At 38.6% G+C, this 23,575-nt stretch overlaps 1 long non-coding RNA gene across 1 annotated transcript in view; it reads right to left on the minus strand.

Moving 5' to 3' along the window:
• Window positions 1–6,939: 6,939 nt before the first annotated feature.
• LOC112643766 (uncharacterized) overlaps window positions 6,940–23,575 on the minus strand; it is a 107,597-nt gene continuing 90,961 nt past the window's right edge. Inside the window, exon 6 of the long non-coding RNA XR_007412127.1 lies at window positions 6,940–7,428. This is a non-coding gene — a long non-coding RNA (uncharacterized LOC112643766). The remainder of the gene's footprint in view (window positions 7,429–23,575) is intronic.

The following is a 23,575-nucleotide window of genomic DNA, read 5'->3' on the forward strand; positions in this document are numbered from 1 at the left end:
GCCTGGTTGGCTTCTACCAGACTCAGTTTAAGAGAGGTGAATATTTCCTAACCTACACCCAGAATCACCTAGTGAATCACACACATTTCACAACTAAAAAAATTTAAGACCTAATTATGCAAATTTTTACTTGTTTATTATCTTGGGCTGTTGTCACCTTGCTACCTTCTAATGTGTTGATAATTGTGTGGGTAGATTATTTTTGTGCATGTCATTCAGCCTTCATTTATTCACCCTGGGAGCTGAGGACTGTGTTAGGCACTCTCTAAGGAGAAACCAATGTTGTCTGTTTAAAACACGTTTTGTGTGGCGTCTAGCATAGCTCTGTTGAATGTGGATACCTGAGAACAATCTGCTCTTACTGTTCAATTACATAATGCAAACTGTAACTTCCTTCTGCATTAAAAATAAATAGAGTCTGGAATGCTTTATATTGTAAGGCAAGACAATACATTCCAATAGATATTTTGTCCAGAGGTTATAAGGAGCTTTGGCCAGCCTCTGGCTTTATCATTTTTAGTGACTCTCTGAGAAAGGGCAGGTTGTAGTTAAAGAAGGCTTGAGAAGTCTGTGGAAGAGTGAGTATTCATCATCAGAGTTCCTCCAAGTGCCAGAAGCTAGTATCAGTAGTTGACTGTTTTGGTAGCAGAAGGATTACAGTAATTAGAATTATCTGACAAAAGAAGGAATGTCCAATGACACAGAGGTCTCTATAAACTAAAAGAATTAACATTCACACTAGATTGTTATCTGTCAGGAATGCTGCCAAGGGCCTGTCTACACTAGTGAAGAACTTTGATTAGCTGACTCCTAGAAATCCTGTAAGACACATACTCTCTCTCTCAGCCTCTCTCTCTCTCTCTCTCTCTCTCTCTATCTTTATTCCTTTCTCTGTAGTGAGGGGACTTAAAGTGAGAAAATATAGTATTGGTGAGAGGCAAGAGAGGCTAGGATCACACCTGCCTGTCTTCTCCAAGGAAGTATCTGGATGAGAAGTGGGAGATGGGTTTAAGGTGTGGCAGGAATGCATATTGTAAAAGCTGTAACCTCCTCTTTTTTACAAACCATGTTTCAGTGTTGTGTGGATTTAGTGTTTTTCACTGTAGCACTGTCTCCAAACCCAGCAATTCAAAATTATTCATTGGTGGAACCACTTGAAACATTAGTGTGTAGCCAAACTTTATGAATTAGAATCCAATTAACCTGAATGACTTTGAAAATCCTGTTTCTAGAAAACATGGGAGAAAACTATCTAAAATAAGCCCATATTGATGATTTAGTATAAAGAAGGAAGTTTTCAAGGTAGAGGACAGATTCAATATAAATTCAGCTTAATGTATGTTTAGACAATGATCACTGATATTCATAATGATTGCATAACAAAATTCTTTTATCAAAAGAAGATCCTATCACTATTCTACTAAGAAAAGCAAGTGGACACATATATTTCAAGAATATTTTCAATACTAAAGATGAAGACAAGTTTTCTCTTCATCACTGATATAGCCGGAAAATTTAACTAGCGAGTATAGTCTAGTTACTTATTGTAGATGGAAAACTCCCCCTACCAGTTACTAACCATACCATGAATGCTGAGTACTATTGTCAACATTACAGTTTGTATATCAAAAAATATAGCCTGAAAATTCCCAGATCCTTATATTAAATAATTTTTGTGTTTGTAAGCTTCACATTTCACGACATATGTTTAACGAAGAATGAGTCAATTTTCTCTGGGAATGTCACAGTTATCTTCCCAGGAGTCAAGCTCATTTGTATTGAGAGGCAGTGAAGAGTAATGTGTTAGCACGTGGGCCTCCAGGGCCATGCTCACTCTCTGGGCTATCTCTGCATTCACCTCTTTCCAGCTGCATGCTCTTGGGTGAATCATTTCTTTCAGCATTCTCTGTAAAATGGGCAGGAAAAGCACCAAGCTTATAGAAATATGAAGGTTCAGGGAAATAAAGGTCCTGCATGCTTCTCACAGAGCCTGGCACTGGGCAGGCAACAGAGTTTTTAGCTATGATTATGAAAGTTCCGTTGAATACTTTATGTCATGAAGTTCTATGTTCTTTTTTTAATTGTGGTAAAATATACATAACATAAAAGTTACCATTGTAACCATTTTTAGGTGTATAATTCTGTGTTCTTTTTATTTAGAGGGAAAATATGATCATTTACAACAAATGTCTATACATTAACACTATGCAGTTTGCTTTATCTATGAATATTGAAGAAAACAATCAAGACTAATAAGAACATTTGGTGTAAAGATCAAAACAATAAAATGATCTCTATGCCCTCATAATTTTAAAATGAAGTGTATGAAGTCATAAAGTAACTTCTCCAAAGGGCTCAAAAATATTTCAAACCCCGATTTTACTGAAAAAGTTCATTATTGTTAAGTATAAAATTTATCTATATACAAAGTAGGATTGAAACCGTACAGAAAGATATAAACTGAAAGGTAAAGTCTCCCTTACCCTTTACAAATCCCTTTTCCCCTCCTCCCAGTAGTTTATGTATCCTTCTAGAAATATTCTATGTACTATGTATGCATCTATACACATATAAATCTGTGTTTATAGGATTACAAACAGAATCACACGATAGCCACTATTTTCCATGTAGGTATCTTTTAACTCAAAAGTATATCTTAAAGATCTTCCCATGCTTTCAGAGAACTCGTGGTATTCAATTATAGAGATGTCACAATTTATTGGTCAGCTCCTAACTAATAATTAGATTTCCAGGGTTTCTTTTTTTTTTTTCTTGCAAAAAAAAAACCTGAGTAGTAACTGCTGCACCATTAGGATGTCCTGATCCTTTGTACACAGACGCATATCTTTTAAAAATAAAGATGAATGAATTCTTAGCAGATTATTTTAATGACACGTGAAAAACAAAGCTAAGATACATAATTAATGAAAGTATTTAGAGTGGGTTGTTATGCTGTGGATCTCTTGGTTCCTTACTTGACATCATGTTTCCTTAGAGATGAAATTAAGGAATGTAGCCTTGTAGCTAAGAGTTTAGGACAAGGAATCCTATCACTTACTAGTTATACAAGATAACCTCTCCAAGCTTAGTTCTGCTCAATGGGTTTGGTATGACAGTCAAATGAAATGCTGAAAGTCAGCATTTTGCACCGTAGCATTTAGCATTGATAACTTCTCAATAATTGAAAACATAAGTAGTTAGTAACTATCTGGTGATAATGAGTATTCTTATGCAACAGTTGACTAGAGCTTCCCAAATTTCCAATTTTATTTATTCTTTTATTGATTAGTTGGTGTGTATTCTCTCCTATGCTTCAAGACAAGTATTAATTCTTCTCTTGAAATTTTTTTATTTCTAGGTCTGGGGTAGGACTGGGCACATATTCCACAAGAAACCTGATCTAAATCTGAAGGTAGAAAAAAAAAATATGTGTTTTTTAAGAAAATGTTCACTGAGCACTTAGTAACAGGCAAAGCAATGATGGCAAGAATATCTCAGGATGTTTGCCAGGCTTGCTGCTGATCAAACCTTTGTGAATAGCCTTTTGGGAGCCTATGCTCTTAAATCCTCAAGCTGAAAATCCGAACCCCATGAGCCAGGCTCTTCTGCAGCCTGTGACCAAGTTCTGCCCATCAGGTGCCCCAGATCTGAAAGGCGGAGTGAGAAGCAGGAGCATGTGTCCCACTTTATTTATTTATATTTTTTTCTGGTAGGGATCACAGTGACAGCTGGAGCTCCTGGCAGCAGAGGCAGAGCTTCCGGTGTCTGGTGTCAGCCTGGCCTAGGGTTGTGTCTTCCCTGGAGCAGCCTGTGGTGTTGTTTGGGGCTGTGCTCCTGGCTGCAACCTCTGAGCTTGGTACTCTGGCACTCCTGCAGCAGCTTTGAATGCTCCTCAGTTACTCTGCTGTGTAAATAGGCCAAATGAGTTCTGTTATTTACAACTGAGTGCCTACATTCCTCATTTCCCCAAGCCCCAAACTCCACCCGTTTCCTCATTTCATTGTGTGGCAATTTGGTCCTGGTTGCTCAGGCCCCAAATCTTGGTGTCATCCTTGACCTCACTCTTTCTCTCAATAATAACCTAATTGGTTTTTCTACATACATATATTTCAACCCTCCATGGCTTATTGCTAACCCAGCTACCAGCGTGATTTTCCAAAAAATATGTCACATTATATCACTCCTCTCCTTAGAATTTTCTGGTGGCCTCCACCTCCCTGAGTAAAGTCGAATCTTATGTCCTTCTAAGGGTATCCTTCTAAGGCCCACTCCTGTATTACCTTTCTTATCAAGTAGCTGTTTCCTTCTTCACTCACTGCCCTCCACACACTCTGGCCCCAGGTCCATAAGATCCCAAATGACCCAGCTGCCTGCTTCAGCAACTCCCACCACACTGCCTTTTTGCTAGTCTCAGAACATGCCCAGACCGTCACTACCTCAGGGACTTGTCACTGGCTCTTCTTTTGCCTGGAGCCCCACCTCCCTCTAAAACACATCTTGCTTCCCACCCCATTTCCATATTGTTTAACCCCTTATTTCTTCAAATGTCTTTCCCTAACCTCCCAAGATTTAGCTGCCCTTTACACCCAATCCCTCAGCTCCTGATCTCTCTGCTCTTTTATTTCTTTGCACAACATTGCTTATTCTCCAAATATACTTGCTTATTTGCCAATTGTCTGTCTCTCTCCCCACATGAATATAATCTCCATGAAGGCCGGGACTTTGGCCCCTGCTATATGCTCAGCATCTAGAATGTTGCTTAGCTCAAGAAGTACTCTAAAAATATTTGTCAAATAATTATATAAATGAAGGAATGAATGCATGAATATGAAGGCATATGGCATTCTCTCTTCTCTGAGAGTTTATAAGGGGGTTAATACACATCACTCAAGGAACTGTTGCAAAGGCAGCAACTTTAATGGAAATCAGTCAGAAGCCTTGAAGGAAATAACTGGTTTTACCTAAATTCTTCATTTTAATGAAAACAAAAAGCATTGTGCAAGATTTAGTAAGAGCTCTTTGAAGTCTTTCCTAAGTGTGGTCAGAGACATCTATGGTGTGATTTAAGGGGTATATAATGGAATCACCTGCCCAAACCAATATTCCCTGATCTATCATAGTGTCTAAAAATTTTTTGAAGGTCTTATTTATTTATTTGAGAGAAAGAGAGAGAGGACAAGCAGTGGGGAAAGGAGAAGCAGAGAGTGGTCTTCCCACTGAGCAGGGAGACCAGTTTGGGGCTCCATCTCAGAACCTGGAGCATGACCCAAGTTGAAGGCAGATGCTTAACTGACTGAGCCACCCAAATGCCCTCAGAATGCCTAAAATTCTTAATAATCATTCTTTTATTTATTCTAGAAATATCACAGGTTCTGTTTTTCCCAGCTGGGACATAGCAGTCTTCGAATCACATTTTATTTGAGGACACCGGGCATCATGTGGTACTAAGTGCCAAGAGGAAAATGATAATGGTCAGGGAGAGAGTGGTGCGGTTGAGTGTGTGGCTTTTCAGATAGGACAATTGAGGAAGTTAATGTTAGGGAGGTGACATTTCAGTAGAGGCCTAAATGAGGTAGGGAAAGAAGCCTTGCAGATGGTGTTCAAGTCACTCCTGAAGATATCTCATTGAGCAGAGAGTGATAGTGACCTCTTGGCTGTCTAGGAGATCTAGCCAGTGATTTGAAAGTGTTGTAGTACTTAAAACACCATATATTACCTATCTCATTTCACTTCTGCCACAATGCTATGAACTGCAAGGAACAAAAATTATCATTCCCATTTTCTAGTCAAAGAAACTGAAGTGATTTGCACATGGTCAAATAACTAGTAGGTAGACAATCTGGAGCAGACAGAAATTCAGTATCTTTGTATGATGGATCCCACTCACGTGGACACGCAGACATGAAAAACTGCACAGTTTGGGAATAAGACAGACCTGACTCTAAGTTTTTCAGTCTAGCTCTTCTTGCCATAGACAAATTACCTACCTTTTCTTACCCTCATTTTGTTTATTGCAAGGTGGGTAGACAATATGTCCAGGAACTGAAATTCTAAATGAGAATTCCAAATGAGGTTCCTGAAGCTCCTGGTCTATGATCTGATATACAGTAGATTCTTAGTAAATAAAACTTCTATTGTGGGCAGATGCTTATCATCCCAAAGATTATTCCAAGGTGGGAATAAAGAAATGGAAAGCAGGGACTAGAAAGTTTACTTCACCTTTAAGTTTTATGTGTCTGTAAAGAATTTGAAATATTTTTATTTCTTTCGCATTCAAAAGACCAGATTAGTGAGTCTGGGAATGACTGAGTTTTTCTTTAGTCCTCTGAATATCTTAAAAGTATTTCTTTCTATCTCTATTTGGAAGGCAATGTCACAGAAAAATGACCTTTGCTTTCAAGCTCTTCAGAAGGCTCAAGAGGTAGGAAAGCGTCCATTCCAGACCAATTTTTAAATTTCCCTTAAAGGAATAGGAGTGGAAACTCATAGAGTGTGTTGAATTCTATCTCTCAAATACTGTTTCAATGCACTTTTCAAGTATGTGATGTTGGGTGGTTACCGTATAATAGGATTCAAAAGAGATTTATAAACTTCTAGAGGGGTCTATGCTTCATGAATTTCTTGAGTGGGCATTTGAGTCAGGATCAATGAAGCATTGATAGTTGATGCCCTCAACAAATCAAGTGAACACACCAGATATTATCTGATCCAGATTCTGGATTACGTTACATACAATCCAGACTACAAACCTGTAGAGGGTCGGAGTCATATGTGACTCTCAATTTGCTGTAAGATGCATGATATTTGTCAATCTGTCAGCAAGGATAAAGTTTCTTTTGTTTGTTTTCTCTTCTTCAGACTCAACTAGAGGAGAAAAATGTCATTCAAGCCCCTCAGACCTCCATGCAAAGTTGTTCTGATATACACATAGACACGCACTTGCGATAAGTTGATGTTGACTTTATTCCTGTTCAGTGGGTCAGACCAAGGAACCACACCATTTATTGATGCCAGCATTAGGTAACATTCATTCGATGGAAAGGACTCTGGTAATTCTATTTAATGTCAAACAACACCTTATGCTCTGACACGGCAGAAGGGCCCGGAGTGGCAGTTGTACTCCTCATGTTCCAGTATGACATTCCCAAGGTAGGATTTGATTACAAACAGCAATAGGGAATTATGGGGAAAGAGATGAAGCACAGAGACCAGGAGACATAAAGAGATGACAATAACAAGGTTGTGAGGCAATCTGTGTTACTTTATCAGGCTGTCATCAGGCAAAGGATCCTGCTGGAATGCCTCCTTGCCTTCAGGATAGACACTCAGACCTGGTCAAGTCAGGACACTTCACAGGAGCCAAACTGTGCAGTTCCTCTGAAATGCTCAACATCCCATGCAGACTCAAATGCAATTACGAGAAATTTCCTGAGAAAACAAAATGAGAACTTCTAAGCTTCTGTGTATTTATTTATGTGCCATTGGAGATGTTTGGGATACAAGACACATGTCTCCTCCTACAACTCAACTTCAATCACATTTGAGCAATTATTCAAAGCTCAGCATACTCTAATTAGTTCCTTATTCTATTTATTTATTTATGTATGTATGTATTTTAAAGATTTGTTTATTTTTTATTTGAGAAAGAGAGAGAACAGAGCAGGCAGGGCACAGAGAGAGGGAGAGAAAATCTCAAGCAGACTCTGCACTGAGTGCAGAGCTGGACTGGGGCTGAAGGCAGGGCTCAGTCTCACAACCTGGAGATAACAACCTGAGCCAAAACCAAGAGTCAGAGGCTTAACTGACTGTGCCACCGAGGCATCCTAGTTCCTTACTGTATTTAAAAGTATTATTTATTTATGCATGTTCTCCTTCCTCCATTTTTTCTCTTATGATTTATACTAAATTTGTTTACTGGTAGCTATCTTTTTTTTTTCTCAGATAACTCTAAGTTTCAAGAGTTTCTCTTTTGAAGTCTTAATGCCTAGGATCATATAAGCAATAGTAATCATCATCACCATCCATGCATATATATATGCATATAATAACATACACTTGCACATGTGTCATATTGTGTGACTTACAAAGCACTTTCACACACGTTATCACATTTAATCATAATTACAACAATAACATCCAGCCCTCTTTCTCTTTCTCCTGGTTACCATGAGGTGGACACTTTACTAAGAGCTCTCCATGCAATGTTTCCAGAGAAGAAAGAGTCAAGGAATTCGAAAGGCAATGAGGAAATCCTTGAAGGGTAGTTGAACAAGCACTTAACTAGGCAGGAGTGGTCCCAGGAGGAATGGTCACACTCTGCTGTTGGTTTCTACTTATTTGGCACCGGTCAAGTGAGAACCTCAGTGTGCTCATATGCAAAATTAGATTAACACACACCTGCCCTGACTCCTTACAGAGTTACAATGAGAATCAAATTAGATAATATGTAAGAAAATATTTTGTGGCTTGCCAAATGAAGAATACATATTTTTATTGATTTTCTTTCCTGCACTTGACTTTTGCCAGCATTTGTAGCATTGTCTTAAACAAAAGCTTCTATTGAATAATAGAATAATAGGAAATTGAACATTAAGTAATAGAATTGGTTCTATTGAATAATAAAAAAGATGAAAATTTGTAGAATTGTATAAGCATGTTCTAATAGTCTTTTGGCCATTTTGCTTTACTTATAATCAATACATATAGGTATCTGTTTGGCAGCCAGATACCTGAATTCAATCTATGGGAGCTGAGCTCAAAAGGAAAATGAAATCTTGTTTCTTTTTTAAAATCTTTAAATTTTTTTCAAAGTGAAATCTGCAGATAACTTGCATACAAATCACATGGCATGATTATAAGCATTTCTGATTTCTCCACCCTACTTTTGTCTACTGAATTAGAAGCCGCAGGTATCTGCTTTGTTTAGAAAACACAGCATCTGAGACTTAGCTAGGCCCACTAGTCCAGGAGCCCAGAACATACTGGCTGAGGTTTGCAAGTTGTTAGAGGACATTCGTTGTTTCTTTTCAGCAGTAACAAGATTTTCCTATCAACATTATATTAAAAGCAGATACACATTCCTATGTGAAATAAAAGCAGCACTCCATTTGTGTACAAAACTTGACTTCACTTGCTTGAAAGCACTTTGAAGTCATGTTTTCTCAGCTTTCTTTAATTGGATGGTGCATTTATAAGAGAACTTTGGAAAGAGTATTCTATTTCAGTGTTATTTCTGGCCTCCATTCAAGAAACCAATAATCTCATAAGCAGTTAAATTGATAACCAAGCAGCAACTCTCCAAATTAGAAAGGGGTCTCAACTCATTTCAAGCTATGATATTAAAATCCACAAGATGTTAGCAGTCTGTACTATATGTTGAAATAAAAAAGTAGAGATTTTGCTTTTGGTCATTAGTGAATATGGGATGATAGAGTATTATTTCAGAAGTTACCAATCACCAACCAGCTTCATGGAACAGAGAAATAAAAGAGAAGAATCAATACTTATTCAACACACATTTATTGAGTAACAACTGTGTACCTGGCACTGGTCCAGGTCTAGAGCTGGAGGAGTAAATGAAGCAAATCAAGGTTCCTTACTTCTTAGCTCTAGAAAGGGAGGCAGAAAATAAAGAAAAAGCCAATATTTAATATTTCTAAGATCAAATGCACATTATAAGATGATAAGTGCAAAGGCCAATGGTTTACTCTGAATCTATTATGCTGAAATTTAAAATTCTGGAAACTGCAGAGTTTGAAAATGATATGCTTAATCACTCACATTTATAGTCATATTTACAGTATAGTCAAAATGCATATTTCATATATGATTGATCTTTTTTCCCTGAGGCCAGATCCTGTCTCCCTTGTCATTCCTGCCCTTCTATGATGATGCCCCAGAAAAGCAGCCAATCAGGAGACTAGTTTGTTTGCTTGTTTGTTTTCTCAGCACTTTTAACTCAGGAACCAAACCAGTATGAACTGGATAGAGCATCAGAGTCATGTCTGAACTGTACCCAGGGTCTATGCATAGTTAGCTAGTTTCAAAACCGCAAGCTAATACCCATACTACCAGCATGCCGTTCTTTTTTTTCCCCTCTGCTGTGTTATTCATATTTAGAGTCGTAATATGACCCCATCCAAAAACCCTGTTGCAGAAATTTCTTGGAAAAGAACATACAGTTTATCTGTGCCTATGAAGAACCTGTTAATTGGGGAAGGGAATGGGATGGGGGGTTGTAAAAACAAAATGAACCAAAAACCCGATGAAGAGCTATACATTTTCTTTGTATAACCTGACATCATTTTAGTCCAAAGTGGGAAGTCACCTTTTTTTTTTTTTTAGAAATATATCAGCAGCAAGGAAAGGATATTGCTATTCTGATCAGAATTCGGTCAGTAGGTATGTTTTGGGTTTGATTTAATTTTTCCTATTTGTCTTTCCGCCTATATAAAAATTTCCTGTAGGGAAAAATATGCCAAGGTTAAACTTTACATGGATTAACCAATTACCTACGCGTCGTAGCCTTCAGCAATTTTTATAATAAGACACCATCCACTTCATGCTAAACTGCAAAAAGTGATCCCTTTTTCATAATATTAATGCTATTCCATGGAACAGCACTATTAGAAAAAATCCCAGAAGCAAACATGGTACAAATTATGGAGCAGCTGCGGAGAGGTGGCTTCTAATCATATTGAACAAGAATAAGAACAAATAAATCAAGAAAGAAACTCCTCCACTTCTGCTGACCCACGGATGTCCATTTTAACCCTGGGTAAATATCTAGCAGCTCGCAAGAGGAGGGACACGCAGCCAGCCGTGAGGGTGACAGTAAAGCTCACCTGGGCTCGGAACACTCAGAGGGGCCAGAAGCACAGGAACTTTATTTTGAAATCCAGCTTACGTAGTTGAAACTGTCGGTTCCCGACTTTAACTCCTTGGCAGAGGTGCTAGCTGAGTGTGCACATTGCACAGACACATGGCAGCAAACAACCTCTGGGCTGTGGGCGAGGGACTCACCTCACCGCCGCTGGGCCCTGGGCTGCTGCCAAGGGCAGGTCGGGCAGGCAGTGGCACCAAAGCAGGCAGACAGGCATGACTTTGGGACAGAGAAAGGGCTGGAAGTTCAGGGTTTTGTCATCTGTGTTTGTTAATATAAAAATAGATTGTTGAAAGGTGATTGGAATTGGATTTTCAGCTCAGGCCACGTTATTAGGAAATGGCTTTGTGGCAGTAAATGTCATCTTTAGCTAGAGACCTTCAGAAAGCTGAATCGAGGTCAAAATCAAAACTTGGCAGAGGTCCCCGTGTGCTGCCCTTCTCTTGTGCCTTTTTTTTTTTTTTTTTTTTTTTTGGTCCTGAAAGTGCTTTGCCAAACACTCCTCTCTCAAGAGCCACTTCTAGGGGAGAAGAGGGCCTCAAATCAGCAACTTTTAGGCGTAGAACAGCAGATGCTCTGTCTCAAACCTAAACATCGTCTTCTTGTTGCTCTATTACCTGAGCCCCCCAAATACTGCTTTCCATCAGCCATTTAGTTCCAACGAGTTACTGCAATGATAAGACGGTGTCCTTGAGTCTGGGGTTATTTCAAATAGGTGACTGTGTTCCACCCACATGCAGAAGGCCTAAAAATTGCAGAATCAGAGCATTTGCTGTGCTTCTCTGTGATACTATCTTCCAGGCACAAATATACTAATCTGTTAAACAAAGAGTCTTATCCAGTTCTGAAATGCTAAGTGTGTCTCACACTGGAAGAAATAATTTACAGTCATCTTTCCCTAAGTTTCATTTCAAAGAAAATGTCTTCCATTATTTCAAGAGGGAAAACTAGGAAATAGAAGATTATTTCACAAGGAGCCGTGGTCCTTTTACAAATTTACTCTTGCATCTCCATTTCAGGGAGGGATGCACGTCCCTTTGCCTCCCTGAGGTCATTGCCCTGGTTTGTGCCTTAGATGTGTTTATCCCATCATCCAGACAGTTCAAATCAGGAGTGAGGTGCATTCGAGCTGGGTTTCTCCTGCCAAGAGGATAATCCTCTACTGACCGGTCAGCATTTCCATCTAGCAAGTTTGACCTTTCAGAAGGAGATGCCGCTTTAAGTTTGCACAAAATAACCTTAGTGGTGAATGAAGCCCAAGTTTGGGGTGACAATGTTGTCCCCCTCACCGCCTCCTATTTCCAGCTTTCCTTGCCTGACGTGGACATTGCAAATACAGCGTCTCTTCAAGGCAGTATTTCGTTTTGAAAACATATAGAGTTAGAGCAAATTTTGCATAATTCTATTAAAAGGCTTATACCTCAGCTTTGCAAAATATTTGAGAAAATGTGATTCAGGGGAAAGAAAGTCTTATCTTCTGGCCCAGGAGGTGCTTCCTGGAACTAAGCTTTTTAATGTCAGGAGTGCATGGTAAGCACCAAAAATTAAAAAAAATTCGAGAGACTTGAAGGGCTTCTTTGATGTCCCTTCAAGTCCCCAGTGGTCTGAAGCTTAAGACAGAGATGCATTTTCTGTTTCTTTCACCACATTGCAAATTTAGACACTGGCGTCATATTACAGTATGGAAAGCATAGGTGTGTCTCTGTAGAATCTAGAATAAAATTTATTGGCTCTTTCCAGTTGAGGACAGTTCTTGCTTTTTGGTGTCATTGCAGACTTGAGAACATCTTCCATAGATCAAATGACTCTGTCCTCATGCTTATTTTGATCATATGATGCTGCCGGGTGTTCACAGGTTGACGGCCAGTTTGGCATCCATTTTTCATATTCAGCTTCTGAGATCATACTTACAGAACCAAGCACCTCCAACAGTGTAAACATTACAATGAAAATGCTTCTAAGTATAGAGCAGGTCTCCATTAAACAGGCTGCTGTTCCAGAAGCCAATGGCTATATGTTCAGATGATGTCATACAGTCAGGAACCCTGTAAGAGAACTGCACTCGTACTGTGAATGGAGAGTGCCCACAGCCCTCAGAAGCCACCATTCTAGAACTCTCTGGAGCCTTAAGCCTACCTTCTTCTTCTTTTATTCTTTTTTTTTTTTTTTAAAAGATTTTATTTATTTATTCATGAGAAACACAGGGAGAGGCAGAGACACAGATAGAGGGAGAAGCAGGCTCCCTGTGGGAAACCCAATGCGGGACTCGATCCCAAGACTCTGGGATCAAGCCTTGAGCCAAAGGCAGATGCTCAACCACTGGGCCACTCAGATGCCCCTGAAGTTTATCTTCTATTGGGACCTTCTATTGCATTCTTGGGGGATCCCTGGGTGGCTCAGCCAGAACATGTACAGTCTAGAAACCTCCCCTGATATTTGTCTTAATTTTCACTTCCTATTCACCTTAACTGTTGCCAGGACCAGACCCTAGCTTTTTAAGCACATAAACAAAAATTCAATTTTATTTTTTGAAATTACAAAATTTATAAGTATGTTGACAGAACAACTTTTTTTTTTAATCCATAGGTGATTTTGTGATTATAAAGTTCTGGGTAGATTTATCAAAATGGAAATTTCCAAACATTTCTTTATCTGTGCTTCTAGGATTACCTAGCAGCCACTGCTGTGATAGCATCTAGTTAGCAGCCACTTTTGTCTCCACAGTCTCTTCTGCCTACCAGCATAGCAAGGTGAATCATACTTGATTGTCAATTTTGAAGATTTTATTGGGTCTTAATTGTATTTCATATCTAATTTAAAGCCTTTCCGGATGGTTTTGTGATTCTCCTTATCTAATTGACCTTAGGCTGCATTCCTCTTTCCTGCCAAGTGATCTTCCTTGCCATGTTTTCCTCCTATCTTGCTATCCACCTATCTTGCTATCTACCTCCAAATTATATTCAATCAACCTTTAAATTATTTAGATAAAAAACACTTAGGAGAGCTTTTATGTCATTTTAAAAAGCAACTTATATTTAATTCCTAATTGCTCTGGGAAGTTATATACATTTGATCATCCATTCATAAATGTGTATGTAGTGCTTTGGTGCTTATAAGTAAAATTCACATGCTGAAGATTATGCAGACAGAAGAGTGCTATTACCTAGAGTTCCCTTTTTAGGATTAACATTGAGAATTGTGTTCTGATTACGTAATTCATAGGCAAAGTTATGTTACTCTACCTGACATGGCACAAATATTTATAATATCCAGCCAAAGTTGCCACCTGGGGACACAAAGAACAAAGAAACAAAAGTCCCAATCAAATTAGAGTTTAATGAATCCATCTCAGGCCAGCTGTGAACTTCTGATGCCAAGGCATTCTAATGAATAAACAGAGGAAAAACTTGGAGAACAAAAGTCTTCATAATTATTTGCATTCTTGGGGATCCCTGGTTGGCTCAGCGGTTTAGCGCTGCCTTTTACCCAGGGTGTGATCCTGGAGTCCCAGGATCGAGTCCCAGGATCGAGTCCCACATCGGGCTCCCTGCATGGAGCCTGCTTCTCCCTCTGCCTGTGTCTCTGCCTTTCTCTCTCTCTATGTCTCCCATGAATAAATAAATAAAATCTTAAAAAATAAAATAAAATCTTTAAAAAACATTATTTGCATTCTTTTGGTAGCTGTAATCACAGAATCTTTTTTATTGTCTGTTGCAACCTACAACTACACTCATGTTGGTGTATTTTTAAGTTGTGCTTTATTCTCTGTTGTGAGTTAGCTATGATAATTATTAAAATCAGCAAAATCTCCTTCTGAAATACATGAAGTATAATAGATATATGTATTTCAACTTAACCAGAACTTGCAGATGAATAGCAGTTCCAGGTTGGTTTTTATATAATTTAGTATAGCCATTACTAGACTGAAATACACCACACACAATATACTATATTATAAAGTATGTAGCTAAAATAGAAATATTAGAAAATCTCATAGCTAATATATTTATATATTTGTTCTTTATTCTTAAATTCCAATTTCTAAGGTAACATTTTTTTTCCTGATTATTAAAACAACACATCCTTGTTTTGGAAGAGATGGAAAAGACACAAAAATAAAAGAAAGTCAATAAGAATAATATAATGCTACAACCCAGAGACATCCATTCTGGTATTTAAGAGTGCATGTTAACGTTATTAACTGTTTTTTGTAATTTTAAATATAAATATAGTTAATTTAATTACATATATATTTATTTATTGGGTTTTTTCCCCCTGCCAGTTAGTACTTTTCAAATCACATTTTTAAGAGCTGCATAGTATTTTGCAATGCATATACTAAAATTTTTTAAAAATGACCCTTATACCCAATAAAAATTACTGTGGGTACTTACAGCTTCAAGTCATAGTTGCAATGGCAGGTCATTTGGGCCTTCCGTTTCTTATTTAAGGTAGAGCTATTCTTTTCTTTGATTTGCATGGATTACCATTAGACATTCTAGCCTTTTTCTATTTGTTCTTCTCCATGTGCGAGGTCCCACCATTGTCCATTGTCCTATTTCTGCCTATTTCATGCATTTCACCTTTCTGCCTGAGTATGCCACCTTTGGCATAGTGTACAAGAGTTAAGGTAAACATCAAGGGAATTAAAAATGATTGAAAGTGACTTTTCTGAATTAAAATGACTGTTTAAGTGAGAGGTACACTTTCTTCACTATTCAGCACAGCTGTTTTGTCCCATATAACTATTATGATTTTTCCTCTGCGGCATTAAGTAGATGGATATGTGCTATTTGGAAAGAAAAGAGAACAAGAAATTAGGACAGTATGTGGTGATGGCTTGGGCTCAGTTCTCTTGGAAGCATTTTACCCAGAAGTCATGGTTTCTCTTTAGTCTTGGGCAGGGTAGGCCATGCTGTAGTAACAAATTAATCCTGAAATCTTTGTGGCAGAGAAGAATAATTATTTACTGCTCACACAGAGCAATGATGGAGACTCATGGAGACTCCCCTTCATCCATAACTCACTGATGAAAACTCCGCCTCCATTTTGTGGTGATGCCATCTCAATATGCGGCTTCCAAGATTGCTGTTATAGAGAGAAGAGGGATGTAAAGTCACACCAGTTCTTAATGGTCTAAGCCATTAAGACACATTACATGTGTCTCTCAATCTCTTGGATAGAACTAGGAACATGGGAAGGGGTGGAAGGCTGAGAAATATCCAGAGTACATGGATATTTGATAAGTGCAGTCACTGCACCTTGTCACATATCAAACTACAGAAACAAATTTTATACTTCTCTCAGTGAACTAGACAGGGAATCAAAAGGTTACTGGGATCAGAGAGTCTAGAGAAACCAGTAAATCCATTAAGACCTAAGAATCAGAACGGTCCAAAGAGTACTAATGGTCAAAGTGGGAACTAACTGACCAACATGACTACTGGATAGTAGTTAACCAGATAGAGTGAAACCAGAGAGAAGATGTAGCCCATAAAGCCATGACCTTATGCCTTGACTTGGATTCTTTGCAAGTGTGGTTCCCAAACCTGGTTACTTAGGTTTAGAAAACTTCAGAACGAGCTTTAGAAAATGTTGAGTTCTGGCCTCACTGGAGAACTACTGAATTAAAATCTCTTAAAGAATATCTGACATATATTTTAAAGGCTCTTCCTGATTAGTCTGGTATATCCAGGGTTTGAAAACCATTGCTTAGAGAAGAAGAAGAAGAAGGTAGATGATATCCTTAGGAGGAGGTTCAATGACAGAGTACTTTATAGAAAAGCAAAGGGAAAAGCCACACCAGAAGTGGGCCCAGTTTATGGTCCCATTATTGGGTGAAGATTTGTATTATAAAGGGAGGTATATTCAGCTCTGAATCATGGTAACCTGAGAAGAATCACCTCAACCAATTATCTAGTCAGATACTTAGTACCCACATGGATACCATTCTTGACCACCCAGTAGGTTGGAAGGCTTTTCACTTATTTAGTCATCTGTCTCTTGGTCAAAAAATTACTAGGTAGCAGCACTGTCAAACATGCAGAGGTGTCTAAAAACAAGCCAATGCAGGTAAGTCACCAGCTTCATACAAAGTAGGAGAAGAAAATCTGACCTTTGCCTGATGGCTGGAGTTTTTACTCATCATACCTGTTTTTGCATATGACTTTTTTTATATATGTCAGGAGATAGCAAGACCAAAGCCTAGGGTAAGTGCCTAAGTACTGAACAAAGTAGTAAGTAAATATGTTCAAAATGGAGAGCTGAGTACAGAGTTTGAGTGATGCTAAGGTCAATTAATGGATTCCAAATACAAGATCACATAGCTGAGTAACAAATGCATTAAATCAGAGTTGTGAAATGGGAATCAAAACCAGGACTGGACAAAGACAGATGAGTTAGCTGGAGTCATGAACTCAAGGAAACATGAACAGCCTGTCTTAATTACAGTGAAAGTCCAGCTAGTATGTAGTTGCTTTAGTGTCACCAAAGAATGCCTTCCTACTCCATATTTTTTAAGCTGCTGGAAGCACAACTGACTATAGAATGTGCCCTTTTAGACTTATGGCTTTTTCTAGAAGACCATTTCCATGCTTTAGTTATAACCACAGTCATGGTTCATTAAGACCACAGCAGTGGGTTTTGAAAGTAATTCATCTGTTTTCCTTTTACTCCATATCACTCTGCATTTGCTTAGAAGTCCTGCAGATGGCTGGCTGGTCAAACTGGAACATTAAGGTTTGGGAGATGGCTGCTTCTTAGCCATGTTCTAGGGCATTTGGATATTTCTAGACTGAAAGAGAGAAGCCCAATAGAAAACATGCAAGGAGACTTCTTCATCTACTTGAAAAGAAACAAACTTGTTCTGTGTTGCTCCAAAAAGGCCAATACTGGGATTGCCCAGGTGGCTCAGCGGTTTAGCGCTGCCTTCAGCCCAGGGCCTGATCCTGGGGACCCAAGGTTGAGTCCCATGTTGGGCTTCCTGCATGGAGCCTGCTTCTCCTTTTGCCTGTGTCTCTGCCTCTCTCTCTCTCTCTCTCTCTTTTTCTCTCTCAATCTGTGTCTCTCATGAATAAATAAATAAAATCTTTTTTTTAAAGGCCAATATTTTTAAATTCCAAGGGAGCAAACTCAAAACAAAACATCCTAAACATTATCCAACAATTGTCATTGGCTTCCTAGGTATTATTGAGCTACTGTACTTGGCCAAGTTCTAAATTTTAGGGCTGCTCAGATTTTAGTTTGGGGATCTCTTTTCTTTCTACATACTTTTTCTTTAGCATGTTGTTCAGTTCCATTGCTTTAAATGCTTTAAATGTGATAATGAACCCATTACTTTCTCCATCAAATATCATCTCTAGCTTCACATATTCAGCTGTCTTTATGACCTTTCACTTGAAAGTTTCATGAACATCTCAAACTTAATATGTGAAAAATAGAATTCTTGATTTCCCTTCTTCATCCTCCACCCCAAAGTCTTGTCATCTTTGGTTTATTCTAGCTCAGTTAATTATACCATCATGTACCTGTTATTTAGCCCCCAAATTCCAGGCCACCCTATACTTATCCCTCTCAAGCCATGACAAACCAGTTGCTTCCAAATGGACAGAGAACATAAGTACATTATTCATTGGATTCCCTGAGACCACTGATACACAGTAATAAATATTTGAAGAATGAATGATGCAGAATGAAAATCTGGAAGAAATAATAATGACCCCCCCCCTTTTTTTTTTTTGCTAAAAAACGAGCTTTTTTTTTTTTTTGCTACAACTTTAGATTGCACTTCCTAGCCCTCCACTTTAAAGACCAAAAAAAAAAAAAAAAAACTTTCTAAATTTCATAGAAAATCTAAAGTTGTTCTAGACCCACACAAAAATTTTACCGGCTATGATAAATCTCTCTCTCTCTCTCTCTTTTGGTGAGTTCTAGCACACAAATTCCACCTGAGGTGATGATAAAAATTTCCCTATTTTTATAAGTTTTGATACATTTCAAGATAAGATTCCCATCTTCTTAATATCCAGACTAAACTAAACAGCTTGGCAATGATTCCTGAAGCCATGCTAGCAGATAAACACCGCAGGACACCATCCCAGGACTGACTAGCCACACAGACTATCTAGTGACTCTAGAATATTATTCTCAATAATCCCAAATTTACTGAGAGCTATTTTAAGTACCCTTGAACAAAAAAGACCTTATTACAATTAGCATATCTTTCAAAATAGACACACCAATGCCAAAATTCTCTGCCAATCCATATATAGCTCTTTTGAGTCCTTGATTCTATTCCTTAGAGTTATACAATTATATGGAATTATTTCATGCCAACTCCACTATTCCACCATCATTTTTAAAAAGGAAATTAACAACGATGCCCCATTTGACAAATGTTTGCAATAGGAAAGGAGCACTGTCATAGTGAAATGATAATTGAAACAATGGGAAAGCAGTGTCAATTCTCAAAGCAATTCATGATGCTCAGATGCTTCCATGTGAAGTCAGGAGATTGGGGTTGAGGAAGAAGCACCAAGAAATATTGACTTCTTTTCTACATAGCTCAGAGAGTTTTGCAGTTCTTAAGCATAACTGTTATTTTTACTGTTTGTATATCTGCACCAGACGCCAAGCTAATCATGACAAATTGCTCTTTAAATTCACAAGGCAACACCATTCTGAAACATTTTCAGAAATTATTTGCACTCCCATAATGATAGCAGGTACTTACCCAATGCTTACCAGGTGCTGATCTCACTAGAGCTAGGGTTGGACCCCAGGGGGTCTAGCACCATAAAGTGCTCTTATCCTTCACACTGAACTACCTTCTCCAAGACAGGCTATTTTAATAAGACCCCTACTTAGAGGCCTCATCTGTTTGCAGCTCACAATCGTGTGAAAGCAAAGCCACAAATCAGATCATCTCCACCACTGACAAGGGGCTTTTGAGTCACTAACATCACTTACTGGTCAACTGAAATCCACAACTTTGAAAAGAATATCACAAGCCTGGCTCATTTCAGGGGTAAAGGGAAGATGAGAGCCTCCCACCCCACCTGTCCAGGTGGACAGAATTGCAGAGGAGAATCTTGAAAGAGGTGCGGTGTAAGAGGCTAAGAATTTTGACTTGTCCTCTCCTATTTTAGGGAGTGTTTCGAATTAGAATTTTCATAATTATATTATGCAAACAGTCTTTTTCTTCACTTCTCTAGATAGCACTTCATTACCCTACCACTTTAGAAAAAGTTGATTTTTAAAATAAAGTTGATGTTTAAAATAAAGGCACTTGCTTTATTTAAATGTTTGGTGTTTCTACTTTGGGCCAACTGTGTAGACAGGATGGTAACAGAAGGGTGTTTATCCCATCCTATGGCTTCAGTGGCTCCCATAACAGGGACAGGCACCTATGGAGTAGACCAAGACTCCCAGCCAGGGAGGTGTCTAACATACAAGAGTGCCTAAAAGGCAGAGCTTGGGGAGACTGAGCCTCCACCTGCCTCTACCTGCACATCAGAGCAGCACTTCTCCAGCTTCGAGATGCATGCAAATCACCTGGGGATCTTGTGAAAATGCAGGTTCTAATTCAGCAGATCTGGAGACAGGTCTGAAGCTCTTCAAAGCTCTGCATGTCTAACAAGCTCCCTAGTGAGGTCAAGGCTGCTCAAGGCTGCTGGCCTATAGACCACACTTCTAGTAGCAAGGAGCTAGAGGCCACAGTGACTGGGACGCAGAGGGATTTTGTACACCTGTACATGTATTTTCATTGCCCCTCCTTGTTTATTCTCTTGGTCTCATATCCAATTGCATTGGGAAGAACCTCCCTCCCTCTGGTCATATGTCCTGAGGGAACATTCATTCATAAAAATAATACTGAGGCCTCTCTCTGCCTATCACACTCAAGTCATCTTAACCAATTGCCTCCAGACTTCCACAACGTGAGTATATTCTCCACGGTTACCCTCAAACCACTGGCACAGAGAGAGGAAGACTGTTCCTCTTCTCTCTGCTGCATAGTTTGAGTCTGGGTGGATGGTACTTTTATGTGGCCCCAGGGACATCAGCTCCCTGGCCCTGGGACAGCTCTATAGGTTCTGTCAGCTCCAATATTGCTCTCCACTGCTATGGGTAATAGAGGATATGGCCTATTCAAAGGTGATGCTGGGGGGCGCCTGGGGGGCTCAGTCAGTTAAGTGTTTGCCTTCAGCTCAGGTCATGATCCTAGAGTCCTGGAATCGAGCCCCACATTGGGCTCCCTGTGGAGCTCTCTCTCTCTCTCTCTCTCTCTCCAGCGTTCTCTCTCTCTCTCTCTGTCAAATAAATAAAATCTTTAAAAAAACAAACAAACAAACAAAAGTGATGCTGGGCTCAAAGCTGAAGGAAGACTCCAGAACGAGTGGTTCTTTGGTCCCATTGCCTAGAAAGATCAATATGCTTCTGCAAGCACAACGCGGGTGAACCCTCTACTCTGTGTCTCTGAGTTTACCAAGGGAAATGTTTGTGGGTGTGCCTCCATATCCAACTTAAGTTCTGGTTAAAGGAATCATTTAAGAATCTTTCCCTCATTGAAACGTCAGCAAAGAGGATAATTATTTGCATTGTCCAAACTATTTTCATAAAATCTCCAATGGAATTAGGAAACCCAAATATAGATGAGGTGCAATGGAACTGTCTTCCTGAGAGAAAAAAGGTAATTATAGAAACGCCCTTCAAAGAAAAGTGGTGGAAACACTTGCTAATTTTTCCTTGAGACCTTCACAGGGCCAGGTTACACAGAGAGGAAGCTGGAGGTCTGGATAACCTATTACTTCTTTTCCCAAGGCAATTCCATGACCCGAGCAACCACCTTAGAGAGCCAAGACAATGAGTGGAATCAGGCCATGCTGAAGGCCAAGATAAACTGGGCTAATGCTCTGACTGTTCTAAATGGCTTGGAACCCAGCTGCCACCCCTATGAACATTGGCCCCCCAGACCCAGTCCCACCTTCCTGGCAGGCAAGATTCCCCCACATGCTACCACCTCAGAGAACCGTAGGACAGAAGCTTCTATATGTTGCCAGATTACAACATTTTTCTGTTTCCCTGGATCTTCTTGCATTTCTCTTCAAAATTTTTTTAAACATGGCTCAAAAATCAGAATCATGTAAGAATGTACACTGAGCAGCATTGTGCTCTCCTTGTCCACACCCACTCCTGCCCTCTGGTCCACTCTAAGTCGTCATTGAGTTTCTGTTTATATTATTTCATTATGCACATATGAATAAATATTCTCATCCTTTTTCTTATTAAAAAGATAGAATTTACTGTTCTTTATTTTGCTTATTTTTCACTTAATGTATTCTAGAGATTTCTCCATAGCAGTATGTAGAAATCCTCCTTACCTTGATAGATGCATGGTATTCCAATATATGAATGTGTTAGGGTTTTCTTTCTTTCTTTTTTTTTTTTTACTAAGCAAAGATCTAGGAGTTTATTTTTTTAATATTAATTATTGAAGTATAGTTGACATACAATGTTATATTGCTTTCAAGTGTGCACTACAACAATTTGACAATTCTATACATTACTCGGTGCTCACCACAGTGAGTGTAGTCTATCACCATACACCGTTATTACAATATTATTGACTATATTCCCTATGCTGTACTTCTCATCTCCATAACTTCATTATTTTATAACTGGATATTTGTGCCTCTTAGTCCCCTTTACCAGTTCTGCTCATCCCTTGCCAGGCCCCCTCTGGCAACCACCAGTTTGTTTCTGTATTTATGAGTCTGTTTGTTGTTTGCTCTTTGTTCTGTTTTTGATTCTACAAATAAGTGAAATCATATGGTATTTGCCTTTCTCTGACTTATTTCACTCAGCAAGGTACCCTCTATGTCCATTCATGTTGTAACAAATGGCAAAGTTTTATTCTATTTTTTCTATTGATTTCATTGTACATACCTACACCCTATACATATACATATGTATACATTGTACATATATACACCCTGTTTCTCCATTCATCTACCCATGGATATTTGGGATGCTTCTCTATCTTAGATATTGTAAATAATGCTGCAATAAACATAGAGGTGCATTTATCTTTTCAAATTAGTGTTTTCTTTTTCTTTGGGTGAATGTGTTAGATTTTATTCAGTTTACTGGTTGCTGTACAGTCTCTTCTATTGCAAGCAATGCTGCAAGCAGCATCCTTTTGCATATGCAATTTTGTTTTTGTACTGTAACCAAAGGCCAGATTCTGAGACAGGTTTTCTTGACTTAAAAAGTAAACGTATCTGTAATGTTGATAGATATTTCCAATCTCCCTTCCTTAAGAGTTGTAATATTTTATTCTCCTCCAGTAATGTGTAAGAGTATCTGTTTCTCTATAACCTTGTCAAGTGAGTGTGCATCAAACATTTGGATTTGGCAAATTCAATAGAGGACAAATGTTATCTTGATTTTAATATTCAACCTCTTATCATGAGTATGACAATATATTGTCACATCTATAAGGGACATTTAAATTTATTTTTTCTGTGAACCTTTTGTTTATGTCCTCTTTTTATGGCTGAATAATATTCCACTACATATTTTATATATATAAATAGAAAATATATATCATATCTTTATCCACTCATCAATCAATGGACACTTAAGCTGCTTCTATATCTCAGTTATTGTAAATAGCGCTGTTACAAAGATAGAGGT

This window comes from Canis lupus, chromosome 1, assembly GCF_003254725.2.
Source record: "Canis lupus dingo isolate Sandy chromosome 1, ASM325472v2, whole genome shotgun sequence".
Taxonomy (NCBI): Eukaryota; Metazoa; Chordata; class Mammalia; order Carnivora; family Canidae; genus Canis; species Canis lupus.